Source organism: Pseudopodoces humilis, chromosome 3, assembly GCF_049639895.1.
Source record: "Pseudopodoces humilis isolate 2021_Gansu_Grassland_sample_001 chromosome 3, ASM4963989v1, whole genome shotgun sequence".
NCBI classification, from domain to species: Eukaryota; Metazoa; Chordata; class Aves; order Passeriformes; family Paridae; genus Pseudopodoces; species Pseudopodoces humilis.
Window position 1 is genome coordinate 56,635,180 of NC_142202.1, and position 7,308 is coordinate 56,642,487.

A 7,308-nucleotide genomic window follows, 5' to 3' on the forward strand; every position below is an offset into this window, starting at 1 on the left:
TCATTATTGCCCAGACCTTTACCCTGAGTGCAGGAACAGCCTCATGCTGAATTGAAGTGTTGTTCAGGTGCTACGTCTGTTTCTCTTGACAGCCTTTCCAGTGAAGTGCAGTCACACAAGTTTCTGCTGGTCCTCTTCCAAAGCCACCAAGTGTTGGTGCTGAGGCGAGGACATTCAAGCTATTGACAGAAGTATTCATGCGCAGTTCTTAGGATGAATCCAAGGAATCAAGAAAGATAATAGTTAAAGCTCTACTGGCATGTAATCTAGAGCTATTTCCAGTGAAACCTCTTTGAGGAAACTCCTTCTAAGAGGTGCAGGTGCAGACCTTCCAAATGGCAGGACAATCTTTCAGTGTTGCAGCTTGCACATGAGTGTTTTAAAACTCCCCTGAAAGCTGGATAACTTTCATAATGGTATTTATAATGCAGAGTCTGTGGACAGGGCTTAATTTACTTACTTTTAAAATTGCTTCATTTCCAAAAGCATTTATGATTGATTTAACCGCTGCTGATGCTTTTGTACAGAAGAGATGAAGCACATGTCTCAGTCTGTGAGCCTGTGTTGATGAAATGTTTTCCTGCTGTCTTCTGCCCGATCCATGATTTTCCCCATGCATCCCTTCCAGCCTTGACTCTGTTGGTCCCTGCAAGTGGCCACAAGCTTTGCTGCTCTTGGCCGCTCTGGGTGATCCTGAGGAGCGGCAGGGTGGATGGGGAGTCAGCAGCAAGGTGGGCATGGGAGGGCTTGTCCCCAGCACCCCTGATGGGGAACAGGGCAGCCTGCCCAGCCGGCATGCCAGGGCCTCCTCCATATCCCATCCAGGCTGGCTCTTCACAGGTTTGTGTGAGACAGTGTCTGGGAGCACTGGCAGCTGCCTGGAACCCTGTTTACATGAAGGCTCTTGCTTCCTTTATCAGTGGCAGAGCTGCATGGGGATATTTTTGGCATAAAAGCTAAGTGGGAACATATCGTGTGAGTGTTCTCAAAATGGGAAACTCTCGAGAACATACCTTAGATCTGGATAGAGAATATAGTGCTCTGACTTCACCTCAGCTGTATTTACTGCAATCTTCAACTTTTCCCCCCTCTCTCTTGACCAGTTATGATAGGAAATTCTAGGATGCTGTTAGAAATATATGGATATGCCTAAGGAGCTAATATGTATCAGCTAAACAAAATACTGATGAGTGTAAAAAGAAGAAAGTTACAAAAATAGCTGTGTAAAAATAGTTGTCTTTCAAGCAGCATTGATAATATCATAGTAAGAAATAATGAAAAAGGAATAAATGTTGCTGGTAGAAGACTGTTTCTTTACTTCCCAGGAGCTCACATATCCCAGAAAAATCACAGTGACAGATAAAGTGAACAGAACTTTTACATCTAATAGGTTCACATCACAGAGGTGATCTGTATCAGAAAAGACCTATTAATGGATAAAGACACACGTCTGTGTGTCGCACATAACAAAACTAAATTGGCTCCTCACACTGTGCAATTTAAAAATAATGTTAGTAGCAGAAATTTACTTTGGTCTTGGATTTGATGGTTATTTCAGTAAAGGCCACATATTTGTGTGGAAAGTGTGTCATTTAGTGAGTAGCTGCACACTACTGCAGCACCCAGAGACCCTTGTTGGACAACCCAGAGCTGTTTCAGGAGAGAGACCCAGCCTGTAGTTTTCTCTAATACCGATCTGTCTCTACTACTCTCTCTACTACTCAGCCTGTGGTTTCTCTGTAGTATCCCTGTGGTTTCTCTCCTCACCAGTTCTTCACTTGTCCTGTTCTTCCCAGGAGGTGTTGGACAGATAAGTTAAGCTTCAGGAGTCTAACTGTTGTCACCTGCCCATGGACAGTTCTTCACGGGGGCATGGGACAGCACAAGAGACTGCAAAGGTTCATCCCATTGGGAGCTTGGCTGAAGAAATTCACAGCATGTCCTGGGCACAGCCCAGATAGTCCCGTCTCAAACCTGTAAGAGTTCTGATTATTGGACAGGCTCTGATCCCTCCGTATAAATATATTGGTGTTTCCAGGAGACAATGTTTGAGTGTTCAAGCTTGAAGGTGACACTGGATGAAAATTTCTTCTTAAATGAGGAAGAAAAGTAAAATTTGGCTTTATAAAGAAGGGGGTAAGGGGAAGTATTCTACATGAGTTCTCTTTTCATAAGAAAAGAAGGAATAAGCTCAAAAGGCTGTGTTTCATCATTCCCCTGTAATGCCAAGCTAAGGAGGGGAAAGATACAGTCAAGTTGTAGTGTAGTTTCATGTTATCAGTATAATAGTCATGCAGTGTAATAGGAGAATAAATAATATGGTGTGCAGGTGTCAGGGGACACCAGCTTACAGGCAAGCTTAGTCACAGTGGAAAAGATGGAAGAATGTGACCTCCACTGCAGTGTTTTATCTGCTGCTAAGATAAATGCGTCTCACCCAAAAAGCTTTTCAGGCCTGCTCTGAGGAAATTCCTCATCAAGGGAGGAATGCCCAGAGAAGAGAGATAAAGAGGCACAGAAGGTCCCCCTAATTCCATTACCCCATTGTCCCAGCAGCAGGTGAGTGAGGCTCTTTTGTCTTCAGGAGGAAACCCCTGTGGCTTGGGACTGAGCCCACTGACTGTTTAGAAATACCTTGGCACTACTGATGTTAACAAGAATGGCAGGGTTCAGAGACAGCAGGTGTTGAAACACCACCCTGAAAATTAAACTGGAATCTGGAGTGGACTTAGAGAGTAATTTAGATTGGGGGGGATCCTCCAGAGATCATCTAGTCCAATCTCTTGCTCAAAACAGGGTGAGCAGCAGGCTTAAGTGAGGTTGCTTAGGGCTTTGTTCAAGTGAGCTCTTGTTCCTACTGCCCAGTGCCTGCCCCACATGTGCACATGTAAGTACAGTAGGTAAAGAAAACAAGGTATTGTTTTATATGTCTTTATATATATATATTTATATATATTTATGTTTTTATTTTTTATTGTTTATATGTTTTTATATGTCTCTGTCACCAGCAGCAAAATGCTTCCAGTCGCTGCTGCTGAGGGATCCCCATCCCTCACAAGCTTGGCTGTCACCCTGAGATGCCCACCCTTTGCCTGAAATCTCTGCCAAGCTTCTGTATTCCCATCTGCTCTCCCAAAGGCTTGGTGGCACAAGCAGGCTGTTATCTCCCCAAGGGCAGACACCCACAGCCACCCCAGAAGGCACCCGGCTCTGCCTACATGGACAGACACATCCCCCTCAGGAGCCCTGTCTCATAAATGGGAACCAGGATGTGAAGCTGCTCTGTGTGCCCTCCAGACCCGCCCCTCTGGCAGTTTCTCATCATGTTTTGTGGCTCCTGGCTGAGCCAGGAGACATTTGCAGTGTGAAACTGCATAAGCCATGAAGCCCTTTCTTCCTCCTTCTACCCCAAGCAGGGTCAATCCACTTGGGAGACCTTTATAGCTGCAGGTAGGAAATGGCAAAATGTTTAAAAAGAAACACAGACCACTGAGATTGCGTCTCAGTACTGTCGCATTCCTCCTCTGGCCTGAGCAAGCACTGTCCTGCTCTGATAGTACTCACCCAGAATAATTTCCCTAGCCCATTACCTCTTGACTTGTCTCTTTGCAGCTTACCTCTGGATCTCTACCAGACATTATTTTCTTATCTTTGGCTTTCCCATCTAAACCCATCGTATTTATAAATTATCTTTCAGTACTGGCAGTGGTCACGACTACCCACATCTTTAATTTGCTTTTGAGATATTCAAACAGGAGCATCTGTGCTGTGCCCTATGCCTCTCCTGATGCCTGGAGGCAATGTCCTTCAGAATCTTCATTAAATCATGCCTTTGACATGTCATCTACAGAAAATGGGACAGCAGATAGGTAGCAGTGGGGCTGACCTGTGATTACTGATTACTCAGCAACATTATTTTCTTATTTCCCTGTATCCCTTCATGGGCCCCGTGGCTATCTATTGCAGACACGTCAGGTTTCACCTCTGAGAGTCAGCTCTTTTTCCTTAACCCCTCGCCTGCATGTCAGCCCAGGCTGGCAGGGGGTGTCCAGGCAGAGTGGTCCAGTGTCCCTGTCAGTGGAGGGGTTTCACTGGTAAGCCCCCCATGTCCAGGGGTGCAGGGTGGTCCCCTGCTGGGCAATGCCTCCTCCCTTTCCTGGACTGGTGCATGCATCCACTGGATTGAGGGAAGCCACAAGATGTGCTGTTTACACTACTTTGTAATGGGATTGTAAATTTTCAGATGGGAGGAAAGTGCTTTTGTTCTGGCCAATATAATGACAAATATAAGGGGGCCTGGTGTGGCTCAAAAAGCCTGTTTCTGAAGTAATACAAACACTAAATACCCTTGGTCATTCATAATTTATAATTTTTGTTGTGAGCAGTCCATAGTAATTCTAGTCTGATCACCTGACTGACAAAGTCGAGCAGCACCTAAACTTTTAACCAGAAGTTTTTAACTTTCTGCCAATATGATCAAAAATTAGCTCATTCCCAGAAAAACATCAAGAAGAAAGATAGCCAGAAAGATAACCATCATCATTCAGACTTCTAAATAATACCTAAATTGGGACTTGAGCTCAAAGTATTTTTAGCCCCTTTGTTGTTGAGGCACATTGAAAAATCTTAGAGATGCAGAAAGGATGCAAAGGAGTAGAGCAAGCATAGGTTATTTCTATAGTCCTGATTTTTTTGTAGTTTGTAGAAGACAGCATTAGCACACCTGACAGGCAGAAATCTTCAGCAGCACTGAGAGCAAGTGAGAACCATCTTCAACCTCTGTGAGTCTGTGCCTTGGAAGACAAAAAGTAGAGAGCCTCTGGCGTGAAGAGAGGAGTCTTTCAGTAAGGCACTATGCCCTGATGTAAAATATAGATCAACTTTTCCAATTTTTAAAGGTAAAATGCTTTTCTTCATGGGTCTCCACCTTTATATATCTTAATTTACAACAATAGTAGCAGAGATTCAGCCCAGACAGTAAATGGTCTCTGCACCTCTGCTGTAACAGGAGGGACAGTGACCCAGCTCATGTCATTTCTAGGGCTGGTCAGGCTGCCATTACACTTGAAGTGATCCTTGATAAGATTTCAAACGAAAGGAGGGAAGAAGGAAGGCAAGGAGGCCTCCCCCACTTCAAATTCTTCAGGCTGACCTGTCAGCTTCTATGTTACTACATTTGGACTTGAATTTCTTGCCAAGGTCAGAGCAGATTAGAAGCTGCTTTCATATCTGACAGAAATACTACTCCCTGGTGAACAAGGGGGTGTAGCTCCAGCATCTTTAAGTGGAAAGAAAAGTTCAGTCTTCTCCAGTCATCAATGTAGAGTGCACAGGGGCCTCCCAATATTAACTCTGGTCAGCACCAGCGGGTCATCTTCTCTCCATAATCACACATTCTCCCCCTCTCTGCTTGGATCTGAGCTGCAGACTTGAAAAGCACGACTGAAAATACCAGAAAAACAATGAGAATTGAAGGATCATATGATCATCTCATGATCACCAGTATTTGTTTCTTTTCATGCTCTTTGTGGGAAATATATACTACATTTTTCTAAATCACCCTTAAAATACAACAGCAGAATTATGTGCAGCCAGGCAAGAGTTTGATTTCAGGAGTGACCTCAGGACTCACATTTCCTCTTGCCTGGAGCTCAATTCACATTTGTAGGGAACTTGCTCAGTGGGAGACATGTTTTTCTTAAATGTTCAACAGCTGCATGGAAGCTAGGCAGCAGAAAAAACACAGGGGCAGGCAATGGATAAAAATAATAGTACTGTATTTCTCCCTTATCTTTTAAAACTTCGGTTCCGTAAAATAAAGTGTAAGAAAATCTGGAAGTCCTGATGTGATGAGACCAAGGTACACTGGATGAGCAGCTTGCCAGAGGTCATAAAGGAGCCTGAACGAAGAACAACATGCATCGTTCAGCCATGTTTATAAAAAATGTCTAGCTCCACTAGAATTAGTCATTGGATGCCAGAATGCTGAAGTTTTTTTCAGTACAGAACTAAAGGACACAGGGCTGAGAAAACACAATGTGAAAACAAAAGGGAGACAATTGTATAAAGTCTTTAGAGCAGACTGGCAGAGTAAGAGGGTTTTCTGAGAAAAATGTCTGGAGAAGATTTCAGTACCAGAAAAGGAAGGAGGCTGTAGTAGTCAGCAGGTGACCACAAATTTCTGAAGATCAGTGTTAACTTGATGAAGGTGAGCTTGCACACCTTTTTTTCTCTGCCTAAATGATAGTTTACATCAGTGAGAGGAGCTGCTCAGAATAATTCAGAAGAAATATTTCCCTGGTTTAGTTTCCCTGCGTCTGATGCCTCGCTTGGCTGGAAAACAATCTTTGTGCATCTCAGAACCAGGAAGGAAGGAGAAATTAAGAAAGAGAAGATAAAGAGAAAGCAAGGAGAAAAGAGAAGCAAAAAAGTCAGGAGCGGAAGAAATCAAAAAAGACAAATGGATGATGGTTATGGACTCCAAAGACAGCAAAGGGCAGGTAGGAGGAAGCAATGAAAATCAGTGAGACCCAGAGACAGCAAGGAGGATAAAGGAATGAGGGCAAGGGAAACAATTTTTTCAAAAATACAGTGTTTGGTTGAAAACTGAATGCAAAATAGCCACAAGAGTTTTAACCTAAGCTGATATCATATCAAGAAACATTTTTTTGACAAAACCAGGAGTTATTATTGCCACATCAGTGTACCCATAGCCCTTTGCTGGGTTGGTGAGCTGACCCCTCCCTCTGTGCCTGCCCATGTGTGGTGGTGGGGAGGGATGGAGATAATGCTGACGGAAATGAGCCCCTCTTTATCTGGCCTGGCTCTGGCTGCAAGACTAAACAAGCTGAAGATACTCCTTAAAGGTGATAGGTCTTCACAAAACACAATTAACCATTTCAAGATGCCCTTCCAGGAACCAGCAAGACAGTTTGGAGCATGCAGGGTGGTTTATCCTAAAAGGACTCAGTCCCTCAAAACACATAGAACTCTAAAGCAGGCAAGTCTATCCAGGCCATGGGGAGGAGCATCAGCTGTTTCTCTGACCCCATTGAGGAGTGGGTGCTGGCAAAAGCCAAGACTGCGAAGCAGAAGGGGGCTTTGTCCGTCAAGTGGTTCATAAATAACTTCCATCTGATGCTGAAGAGACAATGACTTGGGGACCAGAGATATCTCAGAGAAATATTTCTCCTGCATAGAAGTGATGCCTGTTCCAGGCATGGCAGCAGCCCTCTGAGGAAAGCCAGACCAGGTACCAGCATGGGTGCTAGACTGTAGCATGTATCTCATTGAATTAGAAGTTGTAAA